The 16,331-nt window shown below is 39.4% G+C and overlaps 1 long non-coding RNA gene across 1 annotated transcript; it reads left to right on the forward strand.

Moving 5' to 3' along the window:
• Positions 1-14,032: 14,032 nt before the first annotated feature.
• On the forward strand, positions 14,033-16,049 carry LOC127523183 (uncharacterized). Its single transcript, XR_007932826.1, has 3 exons — positions 14,033-14,240; positions 15,406-15,437; positions 15,621-16,049. It is a non-coding gene; the product is annotated as an uncharacterized LOC127523183 (long non-coding RNA).
• Positions 16,050-16,331: the final 282 nt, after the last annotated feature.

Below are 16,331 nucleotides of genomic sequence, written 5' to 3' on the forward strand. Positions count from 1 at the left end.
TTCGATTGACGCTTCAGTAATTTTACAATTGTAATTTGAAGAAATATAGATGTTCATTGATGCCAGTAGGGTACATTTGAAGGTACAATTGAAGATACTGTATGTGCCTTAAGTACAGCAGCAGACTCTTTGACTTATAATACATAATCGTCAAAATAAGCTTTTGTACTTTTCTATCTTTTCTTTGCTTCATATTTTTGGACCAGTTGTGTTCGTGAACTGAGAACATCAGAAATAAATTAATGGCTCATCAAGTGTAGTAGGATATGCATCCGCAGTCTGATGACGGAAATTCCCTGAAACAAGATTTTCTAAGGTCTTACTCTATGAAGTAACTGGGCTAGACCATATCCGTTGCAGTGACATATCAAATAATTATTGTAATTATAACCAAATTTAAAATAAATATAAAAATCTATCTCATATCTTACCCAAAGTGACCTAATGGAGACTGTTTATGCGCAAATTACCTAAACAGGGCATTTCAAAATAGCAGAAAAAAATGTTATCCATAAAAAAATACAAAACACTACACAAGTTTAAGTGACATTTAACATTAAAAAAAGATGTGATTTAATAAACATAGATTCATAAAATGTAAGATAATTTTTTTTCCCAAACAATATCCAATTTGCATATATCTCAACAATGATAATAAAATGACAGAAAGTTACTTTGATTTCATATACCGATCGGTCTGCGCAGCACCACTTCAAGTTGACCACACCTATTATTAGTGGAGTTTGAGGGGATGGATTGGAGCCCCTCCCATACTGGGTCTCCACTGAATTATTATTTGAGCTGGATGTCTTCCTCACTGTTGGTTCAGTCTAGTCCCAAGTCTTCTTCCTCATCGCTGGTTCAGTCCAGTCCCAAGTCGTCTTCTTCATCACTCGTTCAGTCCAGTCCCAAGTTGTTTTCCTCGCTGCTGGTTCAGTCCAGTACCCAAGTCATCTTTCTCACCACTGGTTCAGCCCAGTCCCAAGCTGTTATCCTCGCTGCTGGTTCCACCCAGCTCCAATTCCCCTTTGTTGCCCAGCACTAAGTCGCCTTCATCACCATTGGCTCTGCCTAGCTCCAAGTCTCCTATGTCACAGATGGTCCCCCCCAGCCTCCCTCTCCCACCTCCACTGCCAAAGCCATTTAGTTCCTCGGCCTGGCCTCCGCTGTTTCCCTTTAGCCCCTCGGCTCCTCCTGTGGTTCTGCCCTGTTGCTCGGCTCTGCCTTGGGCTTTTTCAGTCATCAGATCCACCTTGGTCTGTGGATCCCTTAGCTCTCCTCCTCGGCCCTCCAAGTGTTCAGTGTCACCCTGGGTATACGTCTCCTCGGCTCTTCCTGGGTCTCCTCTGAACATGTCTTCACCCCAGTTGGTCGGTTCATTAAGACGATGACAGGAGACTGTCCTTGATGGTATTTCCAGGAATTCCTTCTATCCTTCTATCCTTCTATCCCTCTATCCCAGAGCCCAGCCAGCCACCTAACACGCCCACCGTGGAACGTATGCCTGAGCCCACCGCAGATACATATAGCCCAAGCCCACCAATGCCAACACCAGAGCTGATGCCTGAACACAATATCTTCCTTGACCCCAACGGATTGTCTTACCAGGTGGATAAGCATCCTCTGTCCTAGAGGGTGTCCTTGAGGAATACAATGGAAATGAGTTGAGGCCCACCCATACTTCAGAGGCTGCCTATTAAATCCATGCTTGTTTTGTCACATAGTGCCATGTATTTTCTGTCTATGATACTCCCACCCTGCCTCCCACTCTCACCTCCTCTGCTTGTCCCATGTCAGTCAGCCAAGGAGCCCGTTCCTGAATTATCTGCCTGTCCTGTGTTGGCCAAGGAGGCAACTTTTAAACTCTGCCTGTCCTGAATCAGCCAAGGAGGACATTATTGAACCCTCTACCTGGCCTGTCATGGCCAAGGAGACCATCTCGTAACCCTTTGCCATTACTACCCAGTTCTTCAGCCCTGTCTCCACTGACTCCCTTCAGCCCGTTTGGCTCCTCCTTCACTGGCTTCACCTATCAAATCAGATCCACTTTGGGCTTCCAGTTCATCAGCTCTGCCCTCGTACCTCTAAACCCTGGACTCCACTTCGCTCTGACGACCCAGCAGCTCCAGTTAGGCTCCAAGCTCCCTCGGCGTCCCTTGTCCCTCCTGCTCCACCTTGGTCAGTCATCACCATGGTTGAGCCATTGACTTACTTTTCTTCTGGCTACGCCTCGTCCCTCCACTCCTTTGGCTCCACCGGGATCTTCCTTTCCTCTAGCTCCGCTGTTATCCTCACTCCCACCGGCTCCACCTTGGTCTGCCGAGTCCGCTCCGCTGACTCCCTTCAGCCCTTTGGCTCCTCCTTTGTTGGCTCCACCTATTAACTCAGATCCACCTTGGGCTTCCAGTTCATCAAATCTGCTCTGGTGGGTAGAACCCCAGACTCCACCTCGCCCTGTTGACCCATCGGCTTCAAATTGTCACCATGATCCCTTGGTTCCACTGTAGCACATCATCCCTCAAGCTCCACCGGGCTCCCTCGTCCCCCTGGCTGCACCTTGGTCAGTCATCACCCTAATTGAGCCATTAACTTGCGTTCCTCTGGCTACCCCCTTTGGCTCCACTGGGATCTTCTTATCTTATGCATTTTTTTTTTATAATTAGAATAATTCATGCAGTTATTATTGCATGAATTAGATGAACATTTCAAATATCTTCATTATTCATCATAACGTATCATTGAGTGAGTGCAATCATTATTTAATCTAAAAGAAGTCTATTGCTATAATGACATTTTTTCAATTAAAAATGTAGGCCCATATCAGAGCTTAATACAGATGGAAAAAGTATCAGTGAAACCAAACATGGAGATGGCCAAAAAAGAATGTGACCATATCACATTGGAAATGCTATCTTTCCTGAATGTGCCTCGGAAGGCAGTAAAAGGGGATAGTAATAGTAACTACAGTGCTTGTCCTTCCCCATTTGGCACCCTAGGTGATACTCCCTTTATACATCCTCAAAAAAGTTTCACTAATGAATCAAAGCTGTAATAATGACAATGCTTGGAAGTTATTCCTAGTAGATGTTATGTATGGAGACTCAGAGTGTGGTTCTACCAAAAAGTGTTTATTGAATGGGTGCTACAATGAGAAGGAGATTACAATTTTCCATCCCACTGCTGTGATTGAATTTGAAGTCAGAGGTGGCACACACAGTGTGACCTACCCTTCTCCCAGTTGGCTGGAAGTGATAGTTTATAGTTAAAAATTTCAAAATATTCAGAAGACTCATCAACTGGGTTCATCATCAACATTGATTCATCAACTAGGATTGTATGGATTACCATTGTGTTCACATTATGTGGTTTTTGAAGCATCAACTTTGGGGGTCCCATATATTTGCATTATAGGGACTCACAGAGATTGATAATTTGGTTTGTGTTAATCTGAAGAAAGAATGTCAAGTAGGCCTACATCAGGGATAGCATGAGGGTGAGTATACTGTAAAGAAGGATTTTTCAAAATTGAAAATAATGCAAACATTACTAAAGTAATATGCTTGTCAATGACTGTTTCAGGGTTTTGTTATGCTCTGTCTTGTTTTCATTGTGTTCATTTTCTTTTTGATCATTTTCCTGTGACCTAGTTTTCCCCATGTGTTTCATTGGTTCATCCCATTCACCTGTGCCTTGTTAATCACCTTGTTAATTATCTCATTTGCTCTTTTGTTTGACTGTGTATTTATGCCCTCATTTCTCTTCTGTTCTTTGTCTTGTTAACGTTGCTACCTGGTGGATATCTTCATTTTATTATTGTATTAGCTCCGTTTGTTTTTTAGTTTCTATTAAAGTATTATTGAACTGATCTTCAAGCCTCATCCTTCTAGATTTACCAGCATTTACCACCTTTTATTAAAAAGGTTATTAAAAATACCTTTAATACACTTTAGCTTCAGATTTTGGCTTAAGATTAACCCCAATAAATAGTCAAGAAGAAACCTGGTGTACTCCATGATCCCTATTCTTTCTGACAACAAAGTACTTGAACATGACAAGCTCGTAATTACAAATTCAAAAGTGGGAAGTAGGAAATTTCTGATAGTAGGTGAAGACAGAATTACACCAACCTTCCAGGGAAATTCCAATCTCAAATGTAAATGGTCCCACTTTATATTAGGTGGTCTTAACTACTATGTGCTTGCATCAAAAAATACAACCCGAATTCCGGAAAAGTTGGGACGTTTTTTAAACTTGAATAAAATGAAAACTAAAAGACTTTTAAATCACATGAGCCAATATTTTATTCACAATAGAACATAGATAACATAACAAATGTTTAAACAGAGAAATTTTAAAATTTTATGCACAAAATGAGCTCATTTCAAATTTGATGCCTGCTACAGGTCTAAAAATAGTTGGGACGGGGGCATGTTTACCATGGTGTAGCATCTCCTCTTTTCAAAACCGTTTGAAGACGTCTTGCCTGATATAGGTTTCCAGCTGCTGAAGAGTTCGTGGTCGTCTTTGACGTATTTTTCGTTTAATGATGTGCCGAATGCTCTCTATAGGTGAAAGATCTGGACTGCAGGCAGGCCAATTCAGCACCCGAACTCTTCTACGACGAAGCCATGCTGTTGTATTAGCTGCAGTATGTGGTTTTGCATTGTCCTGCTGAAATAGACGTCGTCTGGAGGGGAGCATATGTTGCTCTAAAACCTTTATAATACCTTTCAGCATTCATAGTGCCTTCCAAAACATGCAAGCTGCCCATACCGTATGCACTTATGCACCCCCATACCATCAGAGATACACTGAACGCTGATAACATGCTGGAAGGTCTCCCTCCTCTTCACGGCGTCCGTGATTTCTAACAAGAATGTCAAATTTGGACTCGTCTGACCATAGAACACTTTTCCACTTTGAAACAGTCCATTTTAAATGAGCCTTGGCCCACAGGATACAACGGCGCTTCCAGACCATGTTCACATATGGCTTCCTTTTTGCATGATAGAGCTTTAGTTGGCATCTGCAGATGGCATGGCGGATTGTGTTTACCGACAGTGGTTTCTGGAAGTATTCCTGGGCCCATTTAGTAATGTCATCGACACAATCATGCCGATGAGTGATGCAGTGTCATCTTCGGGCCCGAAGACCACGGGCATCCAGTAAGGGTCTTCGGCCTTGTCCCTTATGTACAGAGATTTCTCCAGTTTCTCTGAATCTTTTGATGATGTTATGCACTGTAGATGGTGAGATTTGCAAAGCCTTTGCAATTTGACGTTGAGGAACATTGTTTTCCACAGTCTTTTTATGCACTCTTTTACAGATTGGAAAGCCTCTGCCCATCTTTACTTCTGAGGGACTCTGCCTCTCTAAGACATCCCTTTTATAGCTAATCATGTTACAGACCTGATATCAATTCACTTAATTAGTTGCTAGATGTTCTCCTAGATGAATCTTTTCAAAATATCTTGCTTTTTCAGCCATTTGTTGCCCCCGTGCCAACTTTTTTGAGATCTGTGGCAGGCATCAAATTTGAAATGAGCTGATTTAGTGGGTAAAAGTGTAAAATTTCTCCGTTTAAACAATTGTTATGTTATCTATGTTCTATTGTGAATAAAATCAAGTGATTTGAAAGTCTTTTAGTTTTCATTTTATTCAAATTTAAAAAACGTCCCAACTTTTCCGGAATTCAGGTTGTAAGTACAATATACTAATTGTGTTCATATTGTATTGCAAAACACGTGTGCTGCTATTGAGGTGGATACGGGTAAGGTTAGGGATAGGTTTGGTGGTATGGATAGGTTTAAGAGTGGGTCAAGGTGTGCATTGTATCAAATGATTAATTTAAATGTAAGTACATAGTAGTTAAGGACACCTAATATAAAGTGGGACCATGTAAATGTATGTCCCTGTTACACTTAATTGTCCAGGTTAAATAAACATTATATAAAAAAGAGAGACCAAATACAATTCTATTTTGTATTTTTACACTATGTAATGTTCACTATGTGTAAAGTATACAACTCATCAATTTAGTGTTTTTAGTGTTTGTATGCATTTCTACATTTATTCCAAAATAATAACTAAAGGCAATAACAACTTGAACAATATATAGTATTTGTGAACTAATGTTCAGCTTTTCTTTTTAATAGTCAACTTATTTTCAGCAGTCATCAAGCTTGTACACACTGGTCACAGACAGACACGAAGATGTACCTTTAGTTTCACCAAGCTGAGGAAAAAAAAAAAAAATCTTGTTTTCAGACCATTTCAAGTTTGAATTTGATGTGATATAAAGCAGTGATATCTAAGTGGCTGAGTTGTTTACTTACTTTTTAATTAGTTTTCCCACTAACAGCATCATTGTCTTAATTCAGGCAGATTCGCGAACGGGGAACACACACAAAAACAAAAGGCGAGATTATCGCACGAACCAATCATATCCAATCATAACCGATCATATCCAATCACAGCGCGATGGAGGTATTGCCTCCTCACATGTGACTTTCCCCCATTCATTCATTTGTAAGTGGAAAGCATATGGCATCATTAACACATTGCCTAGATTAGGCCATCCATCCAAATTGGATGACTGAGCCAGGAGGACATTGATCAGAGAAGCTACCAAGAAGCCGAACACAACTTTAAAGGACTTACAAGGCTTTATGGCTGGGACTGGGTGGTCTGTGCATCTGATAACTATCTCGCTAGCTTTACACAAAGCTGGCCTGTTTTTCCTGAAAAAGTGCCACACTCAGTCTCATTTGCCCTATGTAAAAACACATCTGAAAGACTGATGATGCCATCTGGCAAAAGGTGCTATGATCTGATGAGACCTTTTTGGACTAAACTCCAAGCGCTATGTTTGGTGAAAAGCAAACACAGCACACCACCCAAAACACACCATACCTACTGTGAAGCATGGCGATGGCATCATTATGTTGTGGGGGTGTTGCTCTTCAGTGGGGACTGGGTGATTTGTCAGGATTGAAGGGAAAATGGATGCTGCGAAGTATATCCAAATCCTTGAGGAAAACCTGCGTCCCTCTGCTAGACAGCTGAAGATGGGCAGGTCATTCACCTTCCAACACAGTGATCCTAAACATACCACCAAAAGAACAAAGTGATTGGCTTAAGTATAGGAAGGTGAATGTCCTTGAGTGGCCAAGTCAGAGCCCTGACTTAAATCCGAAAATCTGTGGATGGACTTGAAGAGAGCAGTCCATTCCCAGCAAACATTTGGACATTTAATGACCGTTGAAAAGACATCCTTCCACGTCCCGTCATGGTTGAAAGATAATTCCAAAATGATATTTGAATGGACATCTTAGATTTTATCTTATCTAATTAATTAATTAATTATATATTGAACTACACATAGCTAAAAGTCAAAGTAACATTCACACATGCGACTCCAGAGAATTGTAGACATGTACAAAAGTATCTGAATGCATTTTTAGTAAATGTTCTGTGTTACATTTTTACCGATTTATGCCATCCTACCGGACCAATGTTTGCTGGATCGCCGCTCACCACGGAATTTAACTGAACTTGAGCAATTCTGCAAGGAAGAATGGGCAAATATTCCCAAATCTAGGTGTGCAAAGCTAGTACAGATATATCCAAAAAGCTTAATGGCTGTAATTAAAGCAAAAGGTGGCTCTACAAAGTATTACCAACCCTGTTATTCTAGTTTTTTAGTTTTTATTATTATTATTATTATTATTATTATTATTAATAATTTTCAAAAAAAAATGGATTTTTTTTTTTTTTTTTTGAATGGGTTTTGATTTCAGGTTGTATGACAAATAAAGTAACTATTTCAAAGGAGTTTGATGATTTTCTGCAAGAATACTGGTAATGCTGGTAATACTGCAAGAAATGTTGATTATTAGCTGGATTTGATATGGAATAGACAATCCCCTAGTCTGCTCATTAACAGCTTTACAACAGCAGCTGGGGGCACCATGTTTAACATCACTCAGACCGTCTCTTTGGAGCATCATGTTAGACTACACCAGGTGAGGTAGATGAAAACATTCATTTATACTGCAGCTGAATAAGAAGTGATGTGTGAAAGGTCATTTCTGCTACTGTCCATATTTATTTATACATTTTAAAGGTTTCTCAGTCTTCAGTAAATAATTGAATTTTGTTTTTGTTTTTTGTTTTTTCTTGCATGCTCTACGTATATGTATGGAAAATACAATCACATTTTCTTGTGGTTATTTTCAGGGTCATTTTATGAAACAGTGTCTTTCCCTTCTGATCCAGAGAATGTCATCTTTACAGATTTGTAATATTCAGATAGATTGCTTTCTCTTGACAGCTCAAGAAACATCTCGAAATATGGCATATTTCCAAATATGCAACAGTTGTAACATTAGGTGTCACGCAGGTGTCAAGAGATGTAGTGCCTCTTCCCTTGTGATACCCCTTTTGTGGAAGTTGATTGGCTTTGAAATAATCTACTAATGAAAACATAGTGACATGATGATAATCAATTTCAGGAGAGAAAAGATACAGTAGTTAGCAAGAAGAAATTAGTCGTACCTTCTTTCTTCAATATGATGTGGCAAGGGACTGCACAGAATAAGATAAATTTGAGAACTAATTAATATGACAATTAAATTGTAAATTGATTTATGTAGAGATACAAACAGTATATATATATATATATATATATATATATATATATATATATTATATATATATATATATATATATATAAAAAGAAACCTATAATCAAATTTATGTCAAAATTATAAGGATGCCCTTTACTGCAGTTTTTACATATAGAAAACTGCAGTTTTTTTAAACATGAAAAACTGCAATATTGCAGTATAGCTGCAATACAACATCCAGATAGCAATCAATAATAGAAGTAGTTATTAAATAAATATTAAATACATGTACATATATCTTCTGTGGAAGTCGGTCCAAATGCAATGATATGATGTCATACCTGCTTGTCAACATACTCTATGTGTAACGAATCGTCACTCAGGCTGGGATCCATTTGCATGCTTTTATTGAATAAGAGCGTGGTCGTACATGCAGGGTCAAACAGGAGCAGACAGGTACCAAAGGGACAGGCAGAATCGAGGTCGGGAAACAGGCAGTGGTACGGGACAGGCAGATATCACTCACAGATCAGAACACAAGGCAGAGGTCAAAGGCAGGCAGCAAAGAGTCGTGGACGGGTAACAAACAGGATCAGCAACAGGTAATCAGACAGGGTAATAACGCTCAGAAATGTTCACCAAGGCAAAACAAGACTTCGCAATGAACTATGGTACAAGGGAGTGCTTTATAGTCCGGGTAATGAGTAACAGCTGTGGTGGTAATCAGTCCAAGGCACGGGCTTGTGGGAAATGTAGTGTGTATGCGAGTGTGTGTGTCAGTATTCGGGAGACGGCTCCCTCCGATGGCCAGAGGAGGGAACCACGGAGTTCGTCTCCGTGACAGTATGTATTTGCACATCTCTTTTTAACATCACACGTCATCAGTGCGTTCCGTAAGGCTATGCCGAGTTGTAGACAGACAGTTACCGAGTGCCACAAACAAACAGCAGTCACATTTTACAGTTCCTCCTGAACCAAAACAACAAGCTTATGCTACGTTCACGCCATGTCGTAACCATAATTACGAGTTGGCAACCCGTGACCTTCTACCCGCGGAGCTGTTCACATATCGTGACGCTTTGCAGACTCTGCTGTGTGCGTTCATGTTTTGAAGGAAGGGTGACTTTGGAGAGCACTCTGAAAGGATGGTGGGATCTCATGCTTCCCGAAAATTGCCTAGCCTACCTTTAAGATTCACGGGTAACACTTCACAATAAAGTTTAATTAGTTAATCTTATTAATTCATTTAACTAACATAAACAATGATCAATACGTTTGGAAGTTCATTTAAATCAAATGAAATGTGACTAAATAAATATTGAATCAAACAGAGATACTGAGATAAAAAAAAAAATTCCATTAATGCCGGCTTAACAACTTAACAGATTACTTTACTTTTGATCATTAATTATCACCTTTTTTAATATATCTTGGCTGTCCCTGTTTATGACATTTTTGTTACTGACATCTTAAACGATTAATACCAAGCATTCTCTCTTACATTCCTGCATATTACTGCATGTCTGATAAGGGCCAAACCCTCAGATAACATACATATAACATACCTTAGAATAAAAACTTAATTATTTTTTTTTAAAGAAGGAAAATAAAAAGTGAAATAAAGAATAGGATATTAATTATTATGCAATTCGTAAATAATAAATGATGATAATAAGAAATGAGAAAATACATAACTAAAGTGAATAAACAAAACAAAACGGCCAAAAAAGCATCCTCAAGAAGGAAGGGAGGGGGGAAAAAAAACATTTGAAAATGTTTAAAACTTAAAACATATAAGTTAGCATCAACTTGTTAGACTTAATGTTAGTCAGTCATGATTATACATTAATGATTGACACAAAAGCTTGTCACGTTGAACAGCTTAGTTCTGATCTGTAATGTAAAGATTTTGAGAGAAAATTTCTTGTGTGTGGTTAAACATTGCAGGGTCCCAAGGTCCATCCGGAGATTAGTTAACTCTTTTTTGTGGACACACACTAGCCTTTCTGACCTCAGAGGTCCTAAATGTGTGTGCTTGTTGACACAAGGATGAAATGAAATTTAAAGTGGTGAGACTGGCAGGTAACAGTACACTAACAGTAGTCTCTCATCTTCCACCTGTCAATGGGATATAAAAACAAATCCCACTGCTGACAGATTCTCTGACTCACAATGAAACATCTCCATAATGACACTTCCATGTGTCAGGAGTTCTAGAGGCACATTGAAAGAACAGCCAAAAAAAAAAAAATTCCCCTTTCAGACTAAACGTACCTGTGGGGCTGGTCGACAAAGAAATACATCTTAACAGAAGATTTTGTCTTGCTGTCTGGCTTCAGAGCATTCTTTAGTTTCACACACAACTGCTCTACCTTCAGTCTTACCATCTCTTACCAGCAGATGCATCCATTCACCTGGTTCTGCTGATTCCATAAGACAGCTTTGTGGGTTAATAGCAGACGGAATATTGCAATTTGCTACAATCATTCTAATGACAAATCCTCAGAATTTATCTTTGTTATGTATGGGTCATTCTCGGGGCAAGAGTGCCATTTTCTTTTCATTTCATTTGTGAACCTTACTGTAAACTGTGACCTATTTTAACATTTTTTGATGTGTTAATAATTTTGGAAGATATTTACTAATAATCTTTAATAAAGTATTTGTCATGCATTGTTGTAAGTGACCAATTTTAACATTACTCTGCTTGTTAATGTGGCTGTGTACTAAAATTATTTAACAGTAAAAGGGCTATCACTGGACATCAGTAAAATATAGTGGTGATAATCATCGGGGTCCGAGCACCAATGGCCCATGTGGATCATTAGCAATCCAATTAAAATGTCGCTTATACTGTGGTCTTTATAAAAAAGTCCATCTTAAATCTTCACTGAAAGTTAGGGTTTGATGAAACAACACAGACAGGTGTTAAAAAGCAAATGACTTTCAAAAGAAATAACTTAGAAGTCCAAAATACCACTCTGTAAAAATGTTTACTGTCATAAGGCATGTAATAATATATGTGGTGTATGTGTGGACTTATCTTCAGCATTTAAATTTAGAATAATCGCATGACATAAGATGTCATAGGACAAATGAGTGTGAAGATATTGTTTGTGTCACGATTACTGTCTGTTCCTGTCAGTTCCTGGACTCCACTTCCCATAATCCTCCCTTCCAATCACATGCACCAATCACCAATTGCCACACACACCTGCAGATCATTACCTGGACTATTTAAGACACACACACAGACACACACAGACACACACAGACACAGACACACACAGACACAGACAGACACAGACAGACACACACACACACACACACACACACACACACACACACACACACACACACACACACACACACACACACACACACACACACACACACACACACACACACACACACCCACACCCACACACCCCCACACCCACACACACCCACACCCACACACACACACACACACACACCCACACACACACCCCCACCCCCACCCCCACACACCCACACACACACACACACACACACACACACACACCCCCTTTGTGAAGTCTTGATTTGCCGTAGTGGTTTTCTGGTTTCCGTTTGGATTGTTTATTCTCTGTGACCCTTGCTGCCTACCCTGATCCTTGCCTGTCCTTGTTTATGTTCCTGCCTTTGCCCCTGTCTACCTGTGTAAATACTGTTCTTAGTAAAGCTTGCAAATGGATCCCCGCTCTGCCGACCCATCGTTACAGTTTGCAGCTCAAAACTTAATGAACTGAAACTAAACAAATATATATTTTAATAAATAAATCATGTATTTTTTTCTTTGGGGATATTATAATATAGCATAATACTTTAATGCAGAAATTCTACACAAACAAACTGTCAAGTCACCTTTATTTATATAGTGCTTTTTTACAATGCAGATTGTGTCAAAGCAGCTTTACAGTGATAGAGTGAACATAATTTTGGCTGCAAACCAGCTCTAGAAGAAAATAGTGTCATTGTCCAGCTAAAGTAAGTTCAGTATTGATTCATTCCATTCTAAAAATAATTAGTTATTAATTTAGTTCAATTATCTGTACAGCAGCTCTAGAGAAAACAGTGATGTCATTGTCCAGCACAGTTCAGTTTGCATACAATGGTGGCAATGCAGGCAGATCAGAAACATTGTTGGATATCAAGTGTCCCCTTGTGACACGCATATCCATTTTTTTTTTTTTTTTTTGCGGGCGGCAGCTCTTAGGTATCCTATTCCCGCGAAAGTAAATTGGGCAGCAAAATGATCAGGGCTTGATCCCTACAGTGCACTAACCTGTCTTGTTAAAGAACTTTTTGATAGACTGATTAAGTAGTTCTCCTGGCCTCCCTCTCCCTCTCCCTCTCCCTTTCATGATGATGCTTTACCCAGATTTTTTCCCCCAACATTTTCAGTCAGTCTCACTTCCACTGTAACTAACTTCAACTGTTCTTGAAGCAGCCGCAACTCTCAGGTGGTTTTCATTAAACTCTCAGGCATACAAGCTGACACTGTAACATTTACTATAATGATTTATAAGAGTAGGGGAATATATAGCATAACTACCGGATTTAGTGAAATTGTCACCACCTTTCACCCCACTAGCAACGGCCCTGCTCAAATACACCACCAACACGGCAGAGAAACATCCTCATTGGCTTGATGAGATGCCTGTTGGGGCTCCTGAGATTGATGGAGGGAGAGAGGAGATAAAGAGAAAGAACAGCTTCTGGAATTGGCCCACTCTTTACTTTCTTTGCTGCAGAGCTGCAAAATATGTCCTGGCTCAGGCTGAGATGGACTACCAGAGTGAAGTGGGATCATATCATAAAATCACATTAATGTATCATGATACCAGTTTTGATTAATGGCTGATTTTTCAATTACGAAAACTTCTGTCTTCATTTTTATAAAAAACAACCACATTATGTCATTATCACACCAAATATTTGCCTATTCCGCATTCAAGCGCACACGTAAAGTTTGCTGAAAAGCACTGGCAAAAGTAATGATTATGAATGTGTCAGAAAAAATAGCAAGTTGACAGTTTAATAGTTTATTAATAAACTAGTGTTATCTGAGTTAGTGTCAGCAGATGAAGTTGACGATGCTGACTCGCCATCGCAGTATAGTGGACATGCCTTTTGAGAGAAATCCTCCTTTCATACAGATTACGTATCAATGAGTATTTGTTTTCGATTCAAATTGGTTCTTTAAAGGGGACATATCATGAAAATCTGACTTTTCCCTTGTTTAAGTGCTATAATCGGGTCTCCGGTGCATCTACCAACACAGAAAATGTGAAAAAGGATAACCCAGTAACTTTGTTTTGGTAAGCCTTTCTCTGCAAGCATGTGGAAAATTGAGCCGTTCTGATTTCGCTCCACTTGTGATGTAGGAAGGGGATCTTATTATAATATTACCGCCCCCTAAAACTGTATGTTTCCACCCACGGTGCCGCCATTGTTTTCGTAAGCGACAACGGTGTACTGGAGACACTGGTCCTGGAGTGCAGCAGCAGCAGCTGTTCTGCACAGTTTAGCTACAACCCTGATCAAACACAGTTAAATGTCTTCAGGATTACTAAAGCTACGTGAAGCAAGGTGAGTTGTGTCGGAGCAAAACTCTGCAGGACAGCAGCACTCAAGAATGACCATCCCTGAGCTTATGATATGCCTCAGCTATGTAAACATTATCACTGATATGTTAATGGCTATAATAGTAAACATCTGAGCCACTAAGGACGCAGTGGTGTCATTTTATTTATGAAGAGAATGTGTCCAGATAAATTCGTATACCAGTATGTGTGAGTTATTTTACACCATTGCTTGCACAGGAGGGTCAGTAAATCACAGGATTTGCACAGAACTTGATTCTCAAAGATGGACCGATACCAACTGTTCATGATCCAATTTCATATATATTTCGTGATGTTTGCAAATTGTCTTTCTAAATGTGTTTTGTTAGCATGTTGGTAATGTACTGTTAAATGTGGCTAAAGTTACTATTGTTTCTTATTGTATTCACGGATACCAGAGCAATTTTGTTATTTTCATTTTTAACCCGAAAACGCGTGTAGTCTGTATAATTCATAAACGCATCTTCATTCTTATTGAGTCTTTCCAACAGTGTGTAGCTTTAGCCACGTTAGCCATGCATCACGCTATCGAACTCATTCAGAATCGAATGTTAGCAAACATCCACAAAATATATGCCATATCTACGTGATCTGATATGCTGCATCACGAACAGTTTGTAATGATCCATTCTGCGAGTTATATTTGTTGTGTGAGCTTCTGTATTATGTATGCCTCAGTGTATCGGAATGACGAGTGAGCCCTACTTGGCGAACTTGGGGCAGGGAGCACGAGCTTATTTGAATTTAAAGGTACACACCCCAAAACAGCTCATTTTTTCTCCCACCCAAAAATAGGCAATTAAAACATGGTATAATAGAAAATCCAGGGGGTATTTTGAGCTGAAACTTCACAGACACATCCTGGGGACACCAGAGACTTATATTACTTATATCTTGTATAAAGGGGTATAATAGGTGACCTTTAAAAGTAGTAATATTTCTCATGTCTGTGAACCCTCTCGATGCTGGACAAAGGATAGACTTTAGATTTTTTTTTTTTTTTTTTTTTTTTTTTTTTTTTTTTTCTTACAAAAAATTACCATAATGGTTCAGGATTCATAATTGGCATGATATGACTGATCTCTGTGCTAATTGTTAATTCTTTATTTTGTTGGTTGTGAAATTTTCAGTGATGGTGCCAAACATGCCATATATTAAAGTGGTGAGTATAGCTCTGTGTTATTGCTTCTCAGTCACTGTTTTGAATCTTAAATTCATGTTCTACAAATGATTTTTCATAAGGCAATATGTTTTGATTCGTAGTCTTTATTTGGGTAACCTCCTCCATCTAACCATTATATTTTCTGTCTTTATGCCTGGCCATCCCAAACACCTCCCTGTGGAGATCGGCTTGACATTGATGGCCAATAAGGGCCCCAGTGTTCCTCAGATAATTAAACTGCTGGACTGGCAGGATGACACAGATCATTACATCATGGTCACGAAGAGGCCAATCCTTTGCATGGACTTGTTGAGTTTCAGCTCAACGGAGGAAGCCTTGACGAGATGACAGCACGACATTATATGCGGCAGGTCATTCATGCCACTAACATTTGTTGCGAGCACTGTGTCTTCCATCGGAACCATGGAGGTCAAAATGATTGACTCTGGGTGTTGTGTGCTCATGAAGAAATTTGCCTTCAAAGTCTTCAGTGGTATGATTTATGAACCGCTTTGTTAACTAGTTTGCAGACACGCATTGTCGTGGAAATTCTCAATACAAATCTGACTTCACCACTGACAATTTAAACAACTCCTAGTTGTTAATATAATACTACAGTATCTTGAGGTAATTCCCTGAATTCCTGAATACTTACAATACAATACAATACAATACAATACTTCCCTGAAGTATGGTGACGGCGTCCCGTCAAGAAGCTACTATCACTACCTCAATCACACTTTGGCTGTTACTTTTGTTGTCTTTTGAGCGTAGGATCTTCTATTTCTTAGCTGACACGACTTCCAAGTTGCTCTTTGTAGAAATGAAGTTTTATTTATGGCTGGGAGGTCACTCGTCACAACAACAGAGTGAGTCCCTGAACAGAAAGGCACA

The sequence above is a fragment of the Ctenopharyngodon idella genome, chromosome 12 (genome assembly GCF_019924925.1).
Source record: "Ctenopharyngodon idella isolate HZGC_01 chromosome 12, HZGC01, whole genome shotgun sequence".
Lineage (NCBI taxonomy): Eukaryota > Metazoa > Chordata > Actinopteri > Cypriniformes > Xenocyprididae > Ctenopharyngodon > Ctenopharyngodon idella.